Source organism: Gavialis gangeticus, unplaced genomic scaffold, assembly GCF_001723915.1.
Source record: "Gavialis gangeticus isolate Ggan-Ray unplaced genomic scaffold, GavGan_comp1, whole genome shotgun sequence".
Classification (NCBI taxonomy): Eukaryota; Metazoa; Chordata; order Crocodylia; family Gavialidae; genus Gavialis; species Gavialis gangeticus.
The window spans coordinates 6,490,133-6,513,501 of record NW_017729028.1 but is presented as its reverse complement, the minus strand read 5'-3'; the positions used below and the strand labels follow the sequence as shown (position 1 = coordinate 6,513,501).

Sequence of the window (23,369 nt, the reverse complement as noted above, 5' to 3'; positions counted from 1 at the left end):
TCTTAGTGTCGTCAGCAAATTTGAACAGGGTGCTTTTTACCCCCTTGTCCAAGTCACTGATGAGGATGTTGAACAGTGCAGGCCCAAGGACCGAGCCGTGGGGGACCCCACTGCCCACATCCCTCCGGGTCGAAAATGACCCATCCACCACCACTCTCTGGGTGCAGCCCTCCAGACAGTTAGCGACCCATTTGACTGTGTAGGCGTCAACAGGTGTCGACACCACAGTTCCCTAGTTTTTTAATGAGAATTGTTGATGCAGTACTTAATGATTATGGGATTAGTGCTTATCCAAGACACTGGAAGTCTTCCATCTAGACTCCTAATGGGCACGTCTGCATGTGTTACTGATTCAAAGTAAGCTTACTGCCCAGTAAAAATACTGTTCAGTAAGCCTACCAGGGGAGCACGTCTACAGGTGCTCCCAGTGGGAGCAGTCCAGAGAGGGCTGCTCCAGCCTTGCTGTGCCCCCCTACAGCAGCCAGGGGGGGTTCCAGGCTCCCCCTAGGTGCTAGTTCAGGGGCTGACAGAGAGTAGCTGTCTCTTGGCTTCATACACATCTGGAGGGGTCCTGATGTACATGGGGCAGGAGATCTGCTGCTGTAGAACTCTCCTGCCCCATGCACATGGGGACAAGCCCTGTGCCCAGCAGGGCTTCCCTGCATAGCCCAGGGCTGGCTGCAACCTGTCCTGTTCCTGGGCAGGTCCCAGGTCACCCTGGGCTAGGCGGGGAACTCTCTTGGTGCAGGGAGCTCCTGGCCCTGACTCCATGATTGGGAGCTAGCTGTTGCTGGGCCGGGCTCTAAGTGTGGAGCTGGAGCTGGGACAATGTCCTCTTGCTCCAGCAGCAGGCAGTTCCTGGCTCTGCAGTCAGCAGATAGATTGCTCCCTGCCCTGGGAGCTGCCTGCTGTCAGGGTAGGCTCCGAGTGCAGAGCCTGGGCCTAGACCATGTTCCCCTGCCCCGGCAGCTGGCAGCTCCTGGCCCTGGCTCTGATTGCATGGGCTACTACATGTGGGCTCAGGGCTGGGGGGGAGGGGTGCATTTTGGGGTCCCCCACAGAGCCAGGTGGGGTGGCCACAGCCCCTCCTACATGGCCTGCCTAGTGCTGGTGATTCTGCGCTGCCCGCTGGCTTCGCATCCAACTGATTCTTCCCCCCCCACCCCCCACCCGGCCATATCTAGGCCGTGCACCCTGTTAGGGTCAGCTTTGCATGGGCTACTGCGCATTCACTACTGCAGGTAGCAAATTTAACTTTGCAGTTGACTAAGGGCATTTATATACACACCTTATCATCCCACTGCATGCAGGAGATCCACTGCTTTGGAGCAGACTTGATTAATCAAGCCTGCTCTGCATGCAAGCTGATGTACACCACACTGCAGTGCATGCAGGTGTATAAGTGGCGTGAAATGTGAGTTAGCACGCAGAAAATGGTGGCGATGCACTTTTGTATTAAAGCACCTTACATGCAGCTTTGTGTGTGCGTGGCTGCGCACAATAAAAAATCGTGCCGCACAATCGTTTGTTTGTTTGTTTTTTTTAATGCTGTGCACACCATTGGAGGGTGGGGGGCGGGTATGGCGCCCAGGTACCAGCCTGGGGAGACACCCAGAGCCATAGCAAGCAGGTGCTGATGTTCCCTTAGCTGCCGCCAGCGACTTCAGATCTGGCCACTTGCCACCTGCCCTAACCTGGCCATAGGCTGCTGCAGGGTGGGGAAGGGGTGGGTACACTGAGATACCTGTGCACTCCCAGCCAGGATTGCACCGGATCACTAAACGTTAGAGGGAACATTGCTTCCATGTACTTTAGTTCAAAAGCATGCCACCGCCACTTTCTGCACACTGACACGCGTTTTGCCTCTTGTACGACTGCGAGTGATGCAGTGCTGGGTGCTTTTCAAAGTGCCCTGCATTGTGGTGCTTGCATGTGTAAAAATGCCAATATTGACTATGCAGTAAGTGTCTGTACATGTAGATGGTGACATTTTACTGCACAGTCAGTTAGTCAAATGCGCGCTAAAGCATCTTGTGTAGATGCACCCAATCAGTGCACAAATTGTAACCTATGTCAGTGTTGGTGTTCAGCAACTAATGTTTTTACAAAGACAGGGTATTATCATAGGACTCTACAATTGACATGAAAGCCTTCAGGGACAATTTCAGTGCAGGGACTTTTAGTGTCTAGTTTAAGAGCTCAGAGATGAACACAAGAAAAAATGTTAGAAAAACCACGTGTATTTTGCATTTTGTTTTAAAATATCATGTCTGCCTTATGGATATATCAACTAATGATATATTGATCAGAACACTGACTGAAAAGCTGCAAAATCATGTAACGTAAAAAAAAAAAAAAAGAAAGAAAAACAGCTGTATTACTGTGGGACCTTGTAATAAAAATTTCAAGCCCCAAACTTCTTTTTTCTTAACAAGTGTCACCTTGAGAGATTTGATTTATTGTTTAAGAGAAAAATGTTGAAAATAGGGAAAGAATATGAAAGTTAAGGGGGAAAACAGAGGAGATAAAAACTGTTCAAATAAATTGATATACCTTTAAAAACGCATGCCATTTAAAATTGCTCTACAAACAGGAGGGATAAATGAAGTAGCTGTGGCTAAACAAGGAAGTAGGAAAGAGGTAAAGATTATGTATGTGGTTGAGTTTGGTACAACTTCCAAGTAGGGAGGCAGTAAAGCTGGCGGGCAGTGCTAATGTAGGTGTGGTTGTGGTGCCTCTCCATGATGGAATTAATATGCATCAGGTTATCTTGCCGTAAAAATACTCTGGTCTCCATCAGGTTTTTTTACGGTAGCGTGGGGAAAGGAGGTAAACCTGGGTAGAAAAATAATGGGATGCAGGTGAACTGTTTTACTGTTGAGCGTGGGTTAGGGAAGAGGGAAACCTCACCTTTTGGCAGTGAAGACAGCCTAATACTTATTTTGGCTAAAGGTATGGCTGCCTTATCGCTTGATGGAAATAGTTTTACCAGTTCAAAATCCGTATGTAGACCAGGCTTTATATAGAAGGGATTTATGTGGTGGTAGTAAGTAAAATCTGAAGTTTGGGTAGTATTAAAATACCAGCTGCGTAGAAAGCAGTTGAGGAACAACATCTTGGTGATAAAAGGGGAAGGAGGCCAGGTGTCTGTGCCCTATGCGTGTCTTTGTCTGCACACGCATGAGTGCGTGTTTACTGGGAAACTGTTCCTGGACTCTTCTTCCTGTGAGAGTGCTAACTTGCATGGAAGCAGAATATATTTGGAACTCCAACCACCTTAGCTGTTGGAAGCAATAGGAGTTTTCTTTCTTCCCCACTCCCGTAAAAATCTCCCTGTCATTGTGGGATAGGTTTTCTCTCCCTCAGATTCTTATTTTTAAGTTCCCTGCTTTGACTACCTGAAGTGGTTTGAAAAAAAGTCTCATTTTTTGATTTCACTGTTTTTTCTGGGGGCTCTGAATATCAGCAGAGAAACTGAGCAGAGTTCTGGTAATTTTGCCTTTTCTTATGCTGAGCAGCAGCATGAGTAGTTTTAGGAAAGCAATCCTACACATTTCTTTTCTGTCTGCATAGATGTTTACTATTTTTAATGAAAACTGACCCCATCAATTTCTGCATAATTTAAGTCCCCTGGTTTCAGAGAGAGGCTCCCACTGGCCACTGAATTCTACAAAATTTCTTAAAAATATTGAATGAATTTGAATGTAAAAATACATCAAGGCTTTAATTCTTACTGAAGGAAGGTACCATGCCTTCATCTCCTCCTCTCCCCTGTGGATAAGTTGGGGAAGGGTGTGAAGAAACTGATTGGGAGTGAATTTACATTCGAGGAAACTGCAAGTTTTAATTATTTACCTTTCTCTTTAACCTTCTTGTGCTCTCTTCTTCCTTGGTTTCTTGTATTAACCCTTCTATTCATGTCTTTCCCTCCTTGGCCTGGTTCATAAGCAAAGATGAGTTTTAGGTTACTAGTCTAGATCTGGGGAGACTTCAGGAACTATTTTGGTTGGGCAGGCTGCTTCTCCTTCCCCATATTTCAGTTTCCCCATCTGTAAAGTAGGGATAATGAAATTGCCATCTTTTTTGAAGTGCTTTGAGATTTATGGTTGGAAAGAGTAGGGTTTTATTGGTTCTGGATCCCTGCAGGATAACTCTTTTCAAGACAAGCTGTTTCTCTCTTTTGCCTTGCCATGTACAGTGGCTGATACAAGTGACTTATATAGGTCAGGGGTTGGCAACATGGCCTGTGGGACAGCTCTGGCCTGCACAACTGCTGGATTCAGTCCACAGAGTTAGGGGCCTTGACAGCTTTGTGCTGGCGTGACCTGTAACATTGCTGGGGCTGGGCAACAGGGAACCACAAAGGTATTGCAGCGAAGGGGTGGGGAGAAGTGGCAGTGGTGATGGTGACTGGGTTGGAAGACTGGCCTGTCTCACGCCCAGGCCAGGTTATTCCAGCCTGCAGCTCCAAAACTTTGCTAGGCACTGGTATAGGTGCCTTTGTTGCCATAGAAACATATTGTAAAGGTAGAGGGGATGATGAGAAGGAGAGAGGTGAGCTGCGTATCAGCTGGGCCAGGGGAGATGGAAAGCTGACCTAGGTGTCTTAGTTTGCTTGTGGTAAGTAGAGATCATTTTCCAGATCCATCTACCTCTTCAGGATTTAAACTTTTTAAAAAAATGGCTCTTGTTGCTATTAACAAAAACAACACAATTCTTTCAAAAACTAAATATTGTAGATCAGCATAGCATCTTTCGGAGTCTGCAGATGGCAGGCAGCTCTAGTGCCCCTGCTTTTATTTCTGGCTTTCCAAAGTAGATCCCATAAGATCTAATAAAAATTCTATGATGTGTGCAGGAAGAGTTCAGGCCTGATGGCTGTCATGTTCACTTTGAGCCTTGGAACATGATAATACTTTTCTTCCTGTTCATCCTTTTCTTTATGTGGTTTGGAGAGACAAGATTGCCTCATTGCCCTCCACATGTTCTTAACTTGGGTGATCATAAGTTCTTGTTTGGCTGGGATAGTCCAGGATTCCACAAGCTAGTCCTGGGTGGTTAGTCAAAAGTCTTGGGCCAGAGTCTGGCAGGGAGGCAGAGTATCGTGGTGGGTGGGCAGGCGCTACTGCAGTGCAGGAGCAAGGTGGATGGATGTAAGGTAACCCTATCTAAGATGCCATATCTGAGGTCCCTACATGCCTTGCTTCTGCAAAGCAGCAGCAATGCTTGCCCAGCAGACTCTGGCCTGGGACTTTTGACCAACTGCCTACAGCATCCTGGACTGTCCTGGCCAAACCAGGAGGTATGGTCACCCTATTCTTAACCCATTAAGTTCTGTATTAGCATAGTGGATTAAAATTGCATGTACCGGGGCTTTAGCTGGTCTCTTTCAGGGGTTAAGATACACAATTGGCTAAAATTATTCTGGGATTTAAAAAAAAAAAATTTTGTTTTTACATCTCTACTAATCTGGAGGTTGACCATAACTTGAGAAAGAATTGTCACAGTGTTTTAAACTATAGTAGAGAGAATCTTATTCCCTTAAATACCTGACTGGCATGTCAGTTTGTTTTGGTTTTTTTAAGTCTAGAAAAGCATGCCCTGTGTAACTTAGTTTAATTGATTTCAAGTTTTTGGCCTTAATACATTTTATATTAAATTCAGATTTCTTAACAGACTTATTTTCATAAAAAGAACCATAATTTTAAATTAATTTGAATCCAACTGTTTTATTAAAAGACTGTTTCTTTAAATCAGTAGTGCTTACCCTCCAGCGTGCAGGCTGAATTTGGTCTGTGGGGCTTCCCACAAGTCTAGAAATTTGGCAGCGAGGGGCAGTGCTCTGGAAATTGTGGCAACTAGTTCTGTCACTGCACCCCAACTGCCAACTGCTAGGATTGCAGACTCGAGCCAAGGCCTTTGCCCCGTGCACTGAACCATGCACCATGATGGGCCCGAGCAGTCTCTCATCACCCCGAGGGCCAGGTCTCTGCGCACCATCCCTATGTGCCATCAAGAGCCCAAGCGGTCTCAGATTGCTCCCGAGGCTGCTCCTTCAGTGACAGGTTTTGGAACCTTGTGCCTATTACTGGCTGGGGAAGAGCTCACCAGCTTTTCTTGGCTCTTTTCTTCTTGAGTCCCTTGCCGTATCTGCCTGTTGTGCTGGGCACGCAGCTCCTTTTATATGCTCCAGGGCTCTGCCCCTGAAGTCTTCTGGACCTGACAGTTTACAGTCTTCAATTGGGTCCAGGGGAGCCCTTCTCCCCCTCCCCTCAGGAAAGGGGCGTGACTTTGTATCTTGCTGCCTGCTGATTGGTGGATGGGCTCCACCAGTCAAAACAGCAGTATCTCAAGCCTGGGACTCAACCCAAGCTCTGAAAGATAAGCCTGCTATGTAAGGAAAAACTTTACTGTCTGAGCTCCCAAAGCCTGGAATAGATTCCCTCCAGAGCTGGTGCAAGCTGGACTCTTTTAAGAAATGTTTGGATGCTTATGTTGCTGGGATCCTTTGATCCTCAGTGATCTTCCCAGGTCCCTTCCAGCCCTAATGCCTATTTGCCCAGATGTTTGGAAACCTTAAGTCCTGTTTTTAACTGCCTGTGTTGAACAGAAGTTCTTATCAGATCTTTTATATCTCTCTGCCTTGTTTGTGACATCTTTGTTGAATTACTTTGCCTCTGTAGGATGCTTTGGTGAAGTAATGGTTCTGAAGTTATTGCTGCTTGTTTGCCAGCCTTTTCAAACAGACAGTCAATGAATAGGTCTCTTCAGGGCCTGGAAATCCATTGCACTCTACCAAGGGTTGGTTTTGGGGTTTTTTTGTGTGGGTTTTTTTTTTTGTATGTGGTGTGTTTTTTTTCTGAACTACCTAATACACATTTTTCTTTTTCTCCAATGCAGATACTCCACATACTATTAAAAAAAAGTATTACAGGCAACCCCTGCTTAACATGGTTTCGATTAGCACTATTTTGCTATAGCGTTCATGTAAAATTGATACCTGATTTCACTGAGTGCTCAGCCAGTTTTGCTATAGTGCTCAGTGGAACAGCAAATTTTGGCAGGAAGGCAGGAGAAGCAGCTGTGGCAGCAGCAAGTGCAGTGAGTGGCAGTGAGTTGGGGGTGGGTGTGAGCATGGCGGGGGTAGGGAGAAGCCAGGCACGGCTGGTGAATACAGACTGGTGGGGCACTGTAGTGTCCCAGGGGGGGGGAAGGGGGCGGGGGTTGCAGCTGGCCAGGAGCGGGGTGGGGTTTACAGCTGGCTGGGTATGTAGTGGGGAGGCTGCAAACCCCGCTGCTCTCAGTTGGCTGCAGACATCCAACCCACTCCTGTGGGATGCTCCACCACCTGAGTTCACCAGCTGAAGCAGTGGAGATGGCGAGGAGTGCGGTGCCCAGAGCCAGGGCCAGCGGGGGCCTGTATCCAGGGTGGGACAGAAGGAGTGCAGGGGCCAGGGCCGGCAGGGGCCCATGCCCAGAGCGGGGCAGCAGGAGTGCCGGTGCCCAGGCTGGCATGTAGGGCTGGTGGGCAGGTGGATGGGTCGGGAGAGGCAGCAGTGGTGAGTGGGGGAGGGGATGGGCATCAGTGTGGGGCCTGGGTCAGTGCCCAGGGCCAGCGCCAGTGGGCGCCCAGGGCACGGCAGCAGGAGTGCAGGTCCGGGCTGGCAAGTAGGACTGGAGCGACCAGCGGGCTAGTGGGGAGAGGTGGTGGCAGCAAGAAGCGGCAGTAACCAATTACCTATATTTACTTTCATTCTTATGGGCAAATGGACTTCGCTTAACACGGTTTTGCTTAGCACTTGTTTTTTCTGGAACCAGTTAAGAGTGCTAAGCAGAGGTTTCTTTATAAATCTTCAAAATGTGATCTTTGCTTTGATTTGTGGAATTAAGATAATACTGAAATTTAAAAATCAGTGTTAGCATCTTAGCATTTATTCAGATGAATGGTTCACACCTCATAGTTACTTTCCGGTCCTTTGCAAAGGTGGGTGTACATCACAGCATTTGTTATGCTTCTTTCAGATTTTGAGCATGACAGCTAAGAAGACTTTTGAAAAAAATCAGAGATTTCCAAAGCAGAGCAATTATTTCAGAATACAGTTATTTTTTACTCCAGAAAATTGTCCACTGAAGGCATTTATACCCAGTATAGATATAGCATTATCATTATTACTGCTAATTCTTCCAGTCAGCTTCTCCATGTAGGAGAAAGGCACTCTGAGGAATTAGTTTAAGTGGCATAAGCTGAATTAGAACAAGGTACTGCTATTTTGGAATAACGGTTTGAGCGCAGGGAGCTGTAGCACTATAACTATAGTGCTGTAGTTACTTTGGTAAACTTTCCTGTACGGATACACTTCTACTTTCTCTGACCTACCTGTTTGCTTCACAGTGCTCTTTATTTTATTGCTTCCTCCTTCTATGATAAAAGAAGCGGTGTGTGTGGCAGTAAAAAAAGTGACAATCCAGTGTCTTATAGACAAGGCTTTTGCCCTTGAGGAGCTCAAAGAGATGTTTGAGAACACTTTGCCTCAGCTACCAGTAGCACCCTGTAGGCCTACAAGAATATATGGTAATTTGCATGATGGTGTAAGCTGGAACGGTGTTTAGAGGCATAGAGGGTCAAGCCTTAGTCTGTGTTAACAAGGAGGGTCTCCAAAGCCATCTGGTATACAGGTTCAGACTAACTTGTCATAAATATTATGTTACTGAAACTCAAAACTACTTTTTAAAAATATTAACTAATTCCTGTGAGTTGTTTGCTTTTTGGGATGGTGGGAGGAGAGGGCTTCACTCGGTGAAAACAAATGATTTATTGTGGGCATTGTAGGACATATTTGGGAATATTATCCATGCCTGATTTACCTAAATAATTATCTCCTGGGAGCAAGCATCTCAGCAGGATGATTATGGTGGAAATAAAAAGAGAACATAATTGATAGTAGAACATAGAAGACTCTAGAGTAGTATCTTAGCTTAAGTAAGTCAAAAGCGCTGTGGCACGTCACAATACTTGGATTACAGATGTGAGGAATGAGTTCACTGAGCCAGAAAAATGTTCCATTTCTGTTAAAATAATTTGCTCTTTGTGTTTCACTTTCCACTTTTGTTGGCTTAAACTATTTGACACCATAACCTGTTCTGTTAGATATTAGAGACCACCTTTTATTTTATTCTTGCTTGAGAGATTTTGAAGCTATTAAGAACTACAGTGCAAAACAAATAACTAAAAGTATAAACGGGGAAAAAAATCTTCATCTATCTACAAACACTTGAAGAGTTGGAATTTCCTTTTTTTCATATAAATGCTCCTCATAGGTTGCTCAGTATGTGGTGCTGTCTCTAGAATGATACAGGTCTTAACCTAGCTGTTGCACTGAAGAAGCCTTTCAGCTACAGTGAATGTATAGTTTTGAAGTAATGTATAGATGTAAAGTAAATGTACAGTATAGCATGTGACCAAAATATTTGAGAGAATGTGGGTGTTGAATGGTTTAGCATCCAATAGTCTGGAAACGTCCAGGTTGGTATTGCAGTTGGTCCTTCGGTTGTTCTTGTACGTACATTCTTCACATAACTTTCGTATAGAATTTCCTAGGTAGTCAGAGACCTGTGTCTAATTTGAAACTAGAAGAAAACATTTTTCATCACTGTCTCTGTTTGGATGCCACAAGTAACAAAGTCCAGGAGCAGACAAGGTGGGGAGACGAAATATATATATTGGGAGCAGGAGGGAGGTATCCAGAATTCAGGGCAGGGGCAGGCAATTGTTTTGAGTGGAGGGCCGCTTACCCAGTTTTGGCAGGCTGTCGAGGGCCGCATGGGTAGCCCTGCCCCTTTACAGGTGCCCCACTCCTTGACCCCGCCTTCTGGTCACAGTCTTGGGACCAATGTCCCAGGGCCAGCACTGGTGGGGCCCAAAGTGGGGTGCAGGCTGGCAGGGGTCTGTGGAGCTGGGCTGGGCTGCACTAGCAGGGAGGTGGGCCGGTGCCGGGCAGGACCCCACACTCCTGCCACCCTGTTCTGGGCCCCGTTGGCACTGGCCCTGGGACACCAGTGTGGGCCCCGTGCTCCCCGCCCATTCATTCCTAGTGACCCCCAGCCCCACGGTACAGGTGGGTGTAGCACAGTCCTGACCCCCTGATCACCAGCAGGGAAGAAGCTGGTGTTGAGCATGGGGAAAAGTGGCCCCTCGCCTGCCCCATGGCCAGCGCCCTATGTTGCAGGCGCTCGCAGTCCACATGGGGTTGTCTGGAGCAGGGACAGGCAGCCCAAGGTGGGCTATGAGTGGCTGTAGCCCAGGGCACTGGCCATGGGGTGGACAAGGGGCCACTTTTCCCTGTGCTCAGCACTAGCTTGTAACCCACCCCACTGCCAGCCTGGCAGTGGGGCTGGGTTACAAGCTGGTGATGAGTGCGGGGCAGGGGGAGTGGAGAAAGCAGCCCTGCCCTGCTTGCAGCCTGCCTGGGGCTGCCTGTGCCTGCTTCAGACAGCCCTGTGCGGGCTGCGAGCACCTGCAACACAGGGTGCTGGCCATGGGGCGGGTGAGGGTCTGCTTTTCTCCACGTAGGGAAGGAGCCCAGGGAAAAGCTGAGAGTGGGGTGGGGGGAAGCGGCCCCTCCCCTACCCCACTCCTGGTGTCCCACACTGTGGGCGCTCGCAGCCCGCATGGGGATGTTCAGAGCAGGCACAGGCAGCCCCACACAGGCTGCAGGCAGCTGCAGCGTGGGGCACTGGGCGTGGGTAGGGAGGGGCTGCTTCCTCCCCACTGCTTTTCCCCCATGCTCCTTCCTTGCCTGGAGTCCCTCCGCCCCCACTTACCTGAGCTTTCTGCGTGGGGGCAGCCACGTGCTCCCAGCCCAGAAACCCTAGCTGGGGCTTCTGGCTTGGGGGTGGGGCTGGGCAGGCCCCACTGTTGTTGGAGCCCACAGGGCTTCCCCTGGGTCCTGCTGCCCTTTTTGACAGGAACTAAGGGCAGAGAAATATTAATTTTCCAAATTTTTTTAGGGGTCCTGCAAGCTGGATAGAATGGCCTCACGGGCTTGATCCAGCCCGCGGGCCATATTTTGCCCACCCCTGGTTTAGGGTGTGGTGATGGCAGGGGAAGAACAGAAAACATTCATGAAGATGGAGCTGTAATAGTAGGGAAGGGGGTGGGGAGCGGGGGGAGAAGGGGGTTGGGGAAAAAGCCAGCCCTTCATTTCTTAGAAGGAGTGAATATTTTGTTACAGATTAACTTGCCATTTTTTTGACAAGTACTGTATTGACTAGCATACAGTATGCCCCCAAATAAGATGCACACCTTGTTTTGAAAGGCCAAATAAAGAAACAAAAGATACTATTTTGTAAATACTGGTAAGGAGCAGTAAGTAACTAAGTAATAGTATCTGCAGTATGAGTCTAACACACCATTGCCCCTTCCCTGAGCAACATATTCAGCTTTACTTTTGCTTTCCCCTTGCAAGGAAATATGGTAATAGCTTGCGGTATGTATGCATCCCAACTTCCAGCAGCTGAATTCTGGAAAAAAGTTAAGTTTTATATAAAAGAAAATACATTATCTTTAAATGAAAGAATTACCATATTTCACATACCATTTTGCTGTTTATCTACCTTGGCTCTAAATTTTGCTCTCATGTTCTCATACATTAACAGAATGTAGTAATATGGACGTTGCAAACATTGAAAGGGGAAATGGTAATTTTCCTTCTGTAGTTCTTGGATTTCTGAAAACTTTTACATAACTGAACTTGTAGCTGTTTTGAATTCTAAATTTCATTCCTTACATGGATTTATCAAGATATTATACATTTATTTGTGGCCAACTTTACTTTGTGTTTTATTTTAGTATAGTGCATTAAAAGCAGGTTTGATAATGCAAATATATACTTTTAATAACTTCACACACAAATGATGTTTGTGTGCCTAAGTGTTCAAAGATCAGTGCCAAAATTGGTATTTATTACATGTAGGCTTTTCATTCTGTTTTGCTATCCTTTTTCATGAAAATATTTCTCTAGGAGTTCTTGAGGTAATTTGCCTGAATAAGACTACATACAAGATTTGGCTCATGTTAACAGATATTGTCAGTCTATATTTATGGTACATTTTTAGTATAAAGATTCTGGAGAAATTGCTGTGTCAAAGCATGGTCTAAGAAAGGAAAAGAGGATTTCAAATGCAAGCAGTGTAACTGATAAGATTTAGCTCTCTCTAAGCTTCTAGTCATGTGGTATAGAAATGAATTTGTGGGGTAGGGATAGCGGAGGAAGCAGCGTTCAGTGAGCTACAGACTAAAGGTATTTTGCAGCTGTCTTTACTGTTGGTAGCTAAGTGCTGCTTCATGATCAGAATGTATGTTGAATTATTTGAGGCATGTTAAATATACTTTTAGCTATGACTAATTTGGAGTAATTATATATATAAAAAAAACCATATGTGTGTTTGTGTGTAATATACCTGTATATATGTATGTATAATCTGAGCCCATATTTGAGAAGAGATCTAGTTGCTGTGTTGCATACTGACTAAAATTTAGGCATCAACAAACTTCAGAACACTGAATTGTGCACTCTGGGTCTCCAGATCTTGAATGGAGATATTTAAGCACTGTTGTGTGAGGATTGACAGTTGCCAGGATGCTAAACAAGGATGTGCAGACTAGCTAATAGGAAGTGCAGAAGAGGGGCATGTGTCTGGAATTGTGTCCATCTTGTGGAGTGAGGCAGCATTTATTCTATTTGTTGTAGCCCCAGGTTAGGTGTTTCTGGTAACATGAGGCTTTCAGTATGAAACACCAGTGTAGACTTAATTGTCTTTGGGGAAGAGAAAGTAGGAGACCTGGGTTTTGGACTGCTTGCAGCCTATTTCTACTTTCTCATAGAGTGCCCCTGGATTTCACCCTTTTTTAATAAGTGTACCCCCAGTGGCTGGACGTAGAGTGGGGGGCCGGGGTGGTGCACAGCCATATATGGAGCAGCAGCGCAGGGTGGTAGGTGGCAGCAGCTGCCGCATGCAAGCTCCCCACCCCCCCAGTGTCTGGCCAGCCAGGTGGCACCTGTGTGGCCTGCAGAAGGGTGCTGCTCCCCTTGCGCACACCAACTGCTGTAACTTCCTTAGCCTGATGAAGGGTTTTTGAATGTGAAAGCTTGCTTAAAAATTGTTCTCCATCTATTTAGTTGGTCTAATAAAAGATATTAGATTCACCCAGAGAACCTTGTCATTACTTGATGTTGGCTTTTGAACCTTTTATTACAATATTCTTGTGTAATTTAGAAACCAACCTGTATGTGTGAACATGTGCCAAATTGCCAAGTCAAAATCTGATCAGTCTTCTTGATTTTAGTATTAGACTTTACCTTTCTCAGCATTGTGCCTGAAACAGATGTTTGTATTTGCCTAAAATTCTTTATTGTCATCTTTCATGGGATACTAGTTACGGAAGGTCAGAAAGAGGAGTTTGTGAGGTCAGTTATCCTGTCCCTTGTGTCTAGGCTAGGGAAGGCAGGCGAAGACCAATAAATACATGAAGGTAGTCCTTGGAGAAGGGGAAATGGTCCTGGGGATTAGTTAGTGTCTGGAAGAAGGCATGGGTGGGGCAAAGCTCCTTTTTTCCAGCTAGAATATGCAGGTATTTGGAAGGCATTAGGAGAGTGGTTAGAAGATGGGGACAAATAATTCAAAAGAAGTAGGAGGGCTGCCAGTGAGAACTTGTGGGAGGAAGAACTCAGCCAGGCCACAGGCCTGAAAAAGAAAGCCTCAATGACCCTGAACTGGAGCAGAGAGTTCATAGGCCTGGGCATCCAAGACTGAAAGTATAGCTTGAAGAGGGGGTTTGTATTAAACACTCTAGGTATGAGTGTATTATTCAGAGAGACTAAAGCAGGGGAGGGTCTGTTTGTTTGCATATCCAAATCCTTTATTTATACTAGTAGAGAAACATCCCACAAGTGTCAGGCAGCTACTTGATTTAGAGCAGTAAGTTTAGGCTTTATAGGTAGAACTACTACATTTACTTGAATTTAAGACCAGGCTTTTTTCCCCATTTTAACAGGGGTGAGGGTGGGAGGAAGAAACCTTGTCTTGGATTTGTGTACTGCCTGGGCCAGATGGCAGCCGTAGCTCCGGCTCTAATTCTGAGCCCGACTTGGGAGGGGGATGGGAGGGATACTGTGTTGTGTGACCCAGGAGGAAAGCAGGGGAGAGCATGTGATGGCGAGGGAGCTTCTCCCACCAGCCAGAGCTGCTACATAAGTTAAGTGATGATGAGGCAGGGGCAGGCACTGAGTGGGGAGGCAGGTGGCAGGAGGGACAGAGGCTTTGAGATTGTCATGGGGTGGGACAAGTAGTATAAGGCCAGGCTGCTTGCCCCCTTGCTGCTGAGTTCCTTGATGCAGCAGCTCAGAGGGTGAGGGGTATGAATTTAAGATGACTCTCCAATAATTAGATTCTATATATGGAAAATTTATAATATTCCATGATAGAATCTTATCATAGGGGGGTTGTCTTAAATTTAAAGCTGTCTTGGTGTTGGGTAAATAGGTAGATTTGCTTAAGATACAGGCTTGCTAAAAAAATTGACCCTCAGTATAAATTGATTATTCAAAAAAAGAGAAACAAACTTCTGAGTACAGTAAAAGCCACGTTAACTGGCACTTCATTAACCGGCATGCTCTATTAACCGGCGTGCCAGTTGACGCCAGTCAACATGGCAAAAGGGAAACTGGATGTTGGACTTCTGGTTTTGTCGAATCCCACAGCCCGGGGGAAAGCAGCCTGTGTGGGGTAAAGCAGCCTGTGCGGAGTCCCCCCTCCCTTTCCCCCGGCACACTGACACCAGGGGAGGGGCGGCATTTTTCATCTGAAATGTGGACGCACCAGATGCAGTGGGAGGGGCAAAGATGCCTCTCAAGTAACCGGCACATTTGGTTATCCGGCACACCCCATTTCCCACGGGTGCCAGATAATGGAGCTTTTGCTGTAGTTGGAGTGTGTGGGGGCAGGGGCGGGTGGACTCTTTGAAATTATAGGAATGGGAGAGATTGTGGAAGGTGAATGTGGTTGCCTGTCTCTGAGAAGACTGTGCTGTTTCTTTGCTAATATGCTTACATGCCAGAGACAGAGCTTGAAAACAGCGGAGGGTCCCTTCAGGGCAGCTTCATTCCCAGGTTTGCTACCTACAGAGCAGAAGCAGATGAGCAGGGCCATTCTAAATAAGGATATCAAGAGCACTGTAGGAACTTTATTGACATATCCTTGAAGACTTAGTCTATAGCAACTTAATAGTTTCCTCTTCCTGTTACTGACTGCTTGATCACAGGCATGCTGATAGAGCAGAAAATTATACTGTTGTTTTGTAAATAAAGAGAACTTTAGTTTTCTTTGGCACCTTTCAGAAAGCGGGTAACTTAAAAAAAATCACACTTCTTATTGTCTTTCTTTTTCAGAATAAGCAGTTTGCAAGTGCCAGTTTCAGTACTCATAGTAACAAAATGCCATCTTTGCAAAAAGATTGCTGAAGTCTCTCCAAAATTGCATACTTGAAGTGAGTTTAGTTTTATTAGTATTATTTTTCATTTGCCATAGGACAACAGGATTTTGGGCTGTTTGGTTCAGGATCGAGGAGGCAGAGTTGGGAGTAAAGCAATGGCAATTTATTATAGTTTACACACGCACACAACAGTTAACAGAAAGATAAATGCAGTAAGCAGATGATGCAGTATTAAAGAGCTAATAGTAAATAATAACAACAGAAAATGACAACAGAAAATAGATCAATCTGTCGCAGGCCAGCTGGGCACTGCGAGGGTATCGGTCACTGGGCTGTTCAAAAGAACAGATAGACATGGGTTGGCAACTTATCGATAGTCCCTCAAGGCCAGGTATGCGCCAGGTGATTTCAGCAAAGTCAGGCGTCCCCGATTTGACACTGTTGGAGGGATTACTGGGGAAGGTCCCTTGATCAGGATCCGATCGTCACTCACACCGGGAGTCTGGGTCTGGGCTTGGAAAAGCAATTACTGTCCTGTTCCCTCCTTCCTGCTGGTCACATGACACACGTGCTTTTTGTACCTAATCTTATGCTAATCTGTTGGCTTTAGAGCCACTCACAATCTTGTCCTATAGTGGTTACCCTATGGGATTAAAAGGTGTTAAAAATTATCATAAAAGGTTACTACCCAAGCTTGGGTTTATCTAGTAAGCAAATTACAATGCAGCATTTTCAGGTTTGAAATTAACATTACTGCGCCTAAATCCAATCCCTTTTAGGTCTCTCTGGCTATGCTTTTTTGAGACATGGTTTCCTGGGTGTGCCAGGCGGTTGAATCCAGTTTTTATCATCAAGGCTTAATTCTGAGCAAACACTGTTAGGTCAGCTAATCTTACAGCTACAGCTTTGTCTTTGAGGCCTAGTCAGTTTCATGAACAGTTACAAGTGACATTTGCGGGTTACAAACTTACAAGCTTTATATTAGACAAAAATTCTAAATGCCTCCAAGAAACACATATATATTGCTTATTAATCTTTTTGGTTCTGGCTGTCACAGCATGGCTAGTGGAAATACTGGAAACAGAGGTCTGACTTAATTTTTGGAGTGACTAGTTAAGATTCTAAGCTGTTTGTAAGATGGATGCTTTTTTGTTCTCTGTACAGTGCCTAGCACCAGGGGTTCCTTGCTATGATTAGGGCTCTTAGACGCTAATTGAATACAAAAAATAATCTAAGCTTTCTTGTTTTAAAGTCTGGCTCTTTTTTTAGTGAGGTAATCACCGTCCACTTGAGATATTTATACATTATTATTATTATTATTATTATTATTATTATTATTATTTAACCTGGCTTTAAAACATTGTGGCTTAGCCGTAGTAAAACTAACAAGTGTAACCTTCATACTTGTTCAGTGTCAAGTGGGTATTTTTAAAATGGTACTGCTGGAAGGTGCACCCCCATGCTAACTAATATTTAACTTAAACTTCCCTTGCTGCAACTTGAAACCATTGCTCTTTCTTCTGTCATCTGCCACCACTGAGAACAGTCCAGTTCCATCCTCTTTCGAACCCTCCTTCAGGTAGTTGAAGGCTGCTACTAAGTCCCCTCTCAGGCTCTTCTTCTCCAGACTTAAGTAAGCCCAGTTCTCTCTGACTTTCTGTACAAGTCATGTCCCCCTCTCTTTTCCTCCCCGGCAGGCTGTTTGGTAGGCCGTAGTGTCCACAAGGCCTGGTGGCTCCCCAGAGAGAGCCCGCATTTTATTTTCAGTGAGTTTTTTTTTCTTCCTTTACGTCATTCTTCCTTTCCTTCCTTCTTTTTGTTGAGGGGGAGAAGCCCGCTAAAAGTACGGAGTTTGAGTTTTTTTGAGACTCCACACTTTTTTGTGGGGCCTGCCCAAAATTGTGGTTTCTGCAACAATCACTATTTCATGATTTTTGGTAGGTCCCAAATGATACTTCCTTATTGGCTTGGTAACTGAATCCACAAATACAGTACCCTTGAGCTGGGACACAACTAACATGGAGAGTGTTTTTTGGTATACAACTAGTGTTTAAAACTGACTTAGGATGAAAATGTGTCAAGTCTCCCAGCTTTGCTGTAGAGACCTCCCTTATAACCATGGCAAGTTTCCTGGGCCTAGATCCCAGAGCTCTTTTAGTATGCATATTTTATTGACTTTATTCAGAGTTAGAATCTCAGGGGATATTTAGGTGCCTGAAACTTAGTTCCCAATACGTTAAATGAATGAGCGTATTTCCTGACCTTGCAGAGGTATGTAAAGATGTATGTGTTAAAGATTATGAGGTTCTTGGATATTACAGCAATGGAGAGGATAAAAGTTTTAAGCTAAGTCTGTTTTGCTTCCATGGTTATCTTTTAGATCTAGCAAGGAAACTGTCTTATCTTCGTTGATTTTGTTGGAAGACTTCTTAGGGTTCTTGGGTATGTTTTTATCAATGCTCCATGCAATCTTGGATGTAAACAGTCTAATTAAAAATGGTTTCCTAGTATTCTGTCTCTTTTATGTTTATTTTAACTTTACTGGTTCTTAAGACCCCATCATCTTCTAAAGTAGAGAAAACTTGATTTTTTTTTTTTAAATGAAATTGGCTAAAGCAGAAGTTGAATGTTTGTCTCAGTCCTGACCCCATCTTTACAGATGATCCTTTAAAGAAGAAATATGGAAACAAGTCTTTTAAATATTTAGATTGATTACACCATAATCTATTTTCTTGGAACACTTTTGAGGGACAAGATGTGGAAACTGTTATAACAGGCTATAATTAGTCTTGCTTTTTTTTGAGGGGAGATGGAAGAATTAGTAAAGGGTTTAAATGGTGCTTTAAGTGCTTGATTTAAGTCATATTGGTATAGAAGATGTTAAGGAATAAAGGAAGGAAAATAAATATAGTATAATTTCATAAATCAAGTACAGTTTTTTCACTTTCCTAGTTCATTCTTGCAAATCTCAAAAGCAGGTTCTTTCCAATATTGTACTTTCAGCCTCTCTAGATTTGGTTTTGTTTGTGTCATAATTTTGTGCTAGTCATACTAAAAGGTTTGCTTGTATAAAAACTTTCAGGAATCCTAAAACCTTTTGTTTGAATTGTAAGACCTAATTTACTGGTTTGTTGTGAGAGATGTAATAAAAATTTCTTGGGTCATTTGGCTCCTCAGCTGCTTGGATGAGAAGTTAATTATCTTTGAGTAAATTTTTTCTGTTTGTGCAGGTGATGAAACATTACATTTCTCCTTTAGTGAAATTGCTCTTTGCTTGGAAAAGTCTTGTCTGTTTAATACCCAGGCTTGTATGCAACTTGAAGGGAAATGTTTTTCTTTGTGGTCTGAGATAAAAAGTTTTTGACTAGCCAAACCAGTTTCTCTTCAAAAGAAACATTATCCATAGAGCTGTTTTTCTTCTTTCTAGTTGTTCTCGTTTTAGTGTGTGGGGGGGGCAACCCCCTCCCCACACATTAACATTCTTCTAATTTTACCTTTGACCTTAACTGGCTTCCAAGGTTTTAGCTGCTTCTGTATAAAGGTAATTGTGTGGGGTGACAAATGAAAGATGAATACTGGAGTCACTGCCTTCTACTGGCAGTTGTAGCTGCCCTTGATGAGTCTGAATCTTGGGTTATTCTTGCTGTGACATATATACATTTATTATTATTTTAAATTGTCTTGTATCAGTTGACACAGTGCTTGTGGCTTTTGAACAATAATTTTGAATAAAGGCTTAGCAAACCCTGTTTTAAAGGGCTTATTGGATTTGATGCTTATTTATTACACAAACCAGATTACTAGTGCCTAGGTTGCATTCAGCTACTTGCCAGCATACAGAATTATCAGTTAATTATTAACAAAGTTAATCAAATACTGTAATTAGCAAACCTAGCCTGTCTGTCTTTGTGGTTTTTTGGACTAACTCAGATTAGAAATGAAATGTTAGATATCTGAGATTTGTAAGTGGGGCATAGCTTATTGGAGCCTGCATTATATCTCATGTTCTTAAGGGGTTCATGAGACAAGTATAGATACCGAATGAGAAAAAACAAATCCTTTTTTATTAACAGTCATGGAGAACTAATACAAAATAAAACTTCCAGCTGTATTTGATCTTCAGAGTTTACCGCCCAATTCCCACACATAACCAACTCTATCTGTTACAAGGAACTCTCTTTAAGTTCTAATCTTTTGATTTACATATCACTGCTTTTTTTTCCAGCTTAACTAGCATCTTCTTTGTGCCCAGATTCTTTAGTGGCATGCTGAAAAATGTGCCCATATGTTTTATGTTGGGTTTAGTCTGTCTTCCTATGATATGCTGAATATCATCGCAGCATATACCAATGCAGTAATTTCAAACATGCCTCAGAAACAAGCTGACTTATTGGCAAGAATCCATTTTTTTCTCTTCCCAATAATATATCTTGTCAGAGATGAGGAAAACAGACAGTTCTTATGTGGTTCATTTCCCCCTAATATTGGATGAATGTTAGCAGTTTGGTTGGGGAAGTGGGGGTCTTGTGGTGCAGTTGCACCCCATTTTGATTCCTGTTCCACCCAAACTTTAAAACCAGCTTCTTAGAGACAGTGGCATTTCTATTCAGGCAGTACAGTTGACTTTATGGCTTTATTATCATCGTCCTCATTCCTGCTAAACTCTTACCTGCTCCACAGGTGCTAATGACCTCCTGTCCTTTTTAATTATCTTGATGTTTCACTGTTCAAACTATCCTTTCTTCTGCAATTTTGCTGTCTGTTAGCCCATCCTGGTAATGCCTGACTTCCATTTCATACCCTTACAGACTGGTTTTTAGCTCTAGCTAAAACCTTAACTTGGCTGTGGTAAAATTAACTTGGGCATAGAAATGACTGACAGTGAAGTATTGGAGGTACTGTCAAGATGCTCAAGAAGGTTAGGTTTTGTTTTGTGAATCTGAATGAAAGATGTACCTTTAAGTATAATAACGACAAGACTAATAACACTACATCAGTGTTTTTATCACTATCTGTACTTATTTTTGCCTAGTTTTATTGTGTTTTTTTAAAGCTTTAATATACTATTGGGCAATTAGTGCACATTCCAATAGTTATATTTGTTTTTCATTTGATTTTAAGATGAATAATATATTCCTATCCCCCTAGCATATTAGCAAAGCTTCTAGCTTCTCTTTTAGCTGGAGAAAAAATGTGTTGTGTTGTACGGGATGGCGTGCCATATCTTCTTCATTCCCCTTTTCAAAATCCTAGGTCTGCCCATTGGTTGGTTAATATGTCTGTAGCTTCATCCAGTTGATGTTGGTTCTCCTGAGTTATAAACAGCTGTTTCTGAGCATCTGCAGCCATGTTATGCATCTGCATCTGCATCAAGTGACTGCTTTGTTGGAGAGGGAAATTGCCTTCATTTAATTAGCAGCAGCAACCCAAGACTGACATTTTGGGAAACAAACCACAACCAGAGTCTTCCTAATTTTATTAATAAGGCTTGGCAGGTTTTCCCAGGCATGTCTCATAAATAGATACCTATCTAATTTGTGGGGGCTGCCCCCTAATTTCGCAAGCAAAGTGTGTGCCCAGGAAGCCATGTTGTGGGCAGAGTGCAGCAGGCTCTTCCAGTGCCTTTGACCAAGAGGCCCCGATGTCACCACCGGTCACTAGTGATTGGCTGCGGGAGCTGCCTGTCATGTGGCCCTGCCCTTTGCCACTGATTGAGTGCAAGGGTTGTCCATCATGCGACCCTGCCCCTCACTGCTGATTGGAGGGGCAGGGCCATGTGACAGGCAGCCCTTGCAGCCAGTCAGTGGTGAGGAGTTGGGGGGGAATCAGCCACCTTACCAGCAGCTTTCTAGCAGGCAGCTCCTCCCCTCTGCCCTCCCCCTTCCTCCTTCCTACAGGCATTGCCTGGATTTTGCAGAATCCACAAAATTGGTAGGTCCCTAGTATAAAGAATGATGCTTGGAGGACTTTTGGCTATTTATACACATACCTTTTCATTCAGTGAAATGTCGGAGATCTACCTCTTCTGAGCAGACTCGATTGAGTCTGCTTCGCACGCAAGCTGATGTGCACTGCTTTGTGCCATGTGCAGTTGTATAAGCAGCAAAAATCAGCACGGAGAAAATGGTGGTGGTGCACTTTTGAACTAAAGCACCTCCAGGTGTTTTAGTTCAAAGGTGCACACCATTTTCTTCACATTGGTGTGCATTTAGCTGCTTATACAGCTGTATGAATCACAGCACCAGGTGCTCTGAAAAGTGCTTACATGTGTAAAAATACCCTTTGTGTTTACTATTAGTAAAAATTGTTTTGTGGAATGACAAAAATCAGAATCTTTTGCTTGAATTTGGTAGGTTTATGAAGAAAGACTCAGTTTCCAAATAACTCTGTATTCCTTATTTTTAAAGTATTGTGGTAGCTAAAAAAGCATTTTGATTTATTTTGTGTGTTTTTTATTTCTTGTTCACCTGAGTTTACTAGGGAAGAAAGACAAATGGGGAGGGAGGGTCTATAGAACAGGGCAGGAAAGGAAGAGTGGTTGAAAATGCCTTCTGCCTGACTCAGTAGAACAGTGCAGGAAGCATGCGCTATGATCCAATTACGTTTTTCTTGACATGAAAACAAGAAGTAGTTATAAGAAGGGGAACAAAAGAAATAATGTTGTGGGGGTCTAGCTGTAGAAAGCTGTTGTATCCCATTGCAAAAATGCTCCAAAGGAAAACATCAGAAAACCTGTTTTTTTGTTTTCTGTTTGTTTTTTTTTTTGTTTTTTGTTTTTTGTCCCACCAGGCTTACTGAGTCCACAGTGCATTAACTGAGATGTTCTAAGGTTGGAGATATTCCATACAATTGTGTTAGGCTCTTTGTACATCTAAGCAGGCATCACTACAACACTTTCTACATTTGGATGACTCTTTTCAACTCTGTTTCTGCAACAGAAGGAACTTTAAATGAAAGGAAAAAAGGGAGGTCAGCTGTGAATTCTGTTCTTGGTGCCCTGGGCATAGCAGCCCTGGTTTGAGTAACTAGTCCAAACTGAGGCTTGCCAGATGAGAGAGAACATAGGCACTGAAAAGTATTTGCCTAAAGTCTCCAATAGAACAGTGACAGAAGTAGGAATGATAATGTGGTATCCTGAGTCCTGATAGTGCCCCCTCCACTAAATCACATTTTCTTGTAACAGCTTTTTGTGTATGTCGGTTGTATTCACTGTTCTGTTGTAGTTTGCCAGACTGTTTAAGTTTTGTTACTCTCCCAAGTTTGCCAATGGATGTACTTTTAGTGGTCAGAGACCATTTAAATTTATACTGTCTAATTAAGTGTCATGTTTAGAAGTTCCAGTAAATCTTTGCCCTTCTTCCTGCCCCCGTTTTTTTTTTTTTTTTCCCTGAGTGGGATGGATACCTTGATGACTAGGGGTGCACCAATAGAGATTTTTGGGGTCGATACCAATAGCCGATATTTAAGGAGGCACATTGGCCAATACAATTTGCTTTCCAATTCCAGCCCAGCAGCTTGGAGAGCAGCATGCAGCTGGTAAGTCTGGTATGGTGGAAGGGGAGTGGAGAAGGAAGGGGTGTGTTGGGGGGGAAGCATATTGAGGTCCCTGCAGTGAGGGAGGAGTAGGGCTGGGACAGGGGCTGAGATAAGTGCGGCTCCTGCAGGGCAGGGTGGGCACAGGCTGGAGCCATGGCTTGTCCGGTTGGCATGGGAGAAGGGGGTGGTCCCTGCCGCTGTGTTTTGCTCATCTAAAAGCTGCTGGTCCAGCGGCTCCTGCCGCTGCTTCTGTCACTCATCCAGGAGGGCATGGGGAGGGGAGCATGTTCCCTTGGATCAGTGTGGGGTGGGGCAGGCCAGGAAGAGCCCTGCGCAGCCCAGG

The 23,369-nt window shown here is 44.2% G+C and overlaps 1 protein-coding gene and 1 long non-coding RNA gene across 2 annotated transcripts in view; one reads left to right on the top strand and one right to left on the bottom strand.

Moving 5' to 3' along the window:
* The window catches only part of MBOAT2 (membrane bound O-acyltransferase domain containing 2), a 244,416-nt gene that overhangs the window by 2,009 nt on the left and 219,038 nt on the right, over nt 1-23,369 (top strand). The gene's annotated exons all lie outside the window — the stretch shown is intronic.
* LOC109300141 overlaps nt 11,480-23,369 on the bottom strand; it is a 43,848-nt gene continuing 31,958 nt past the window's right edge. Inside the window, exons 2-3 of the long non-coding RNA XR_002098138.1 lie at nt 15,109-15,208; nt 11,480-11,520 (exon numbers count right to left, since the gene is read on the bottom strand). This is a non-coding gene — a long non-coding RNA (uncharacterized LOC109300141). The remainder of the gene's footprint in view (nt 11,521-15,108; nt 15,209-23,369) is intronic.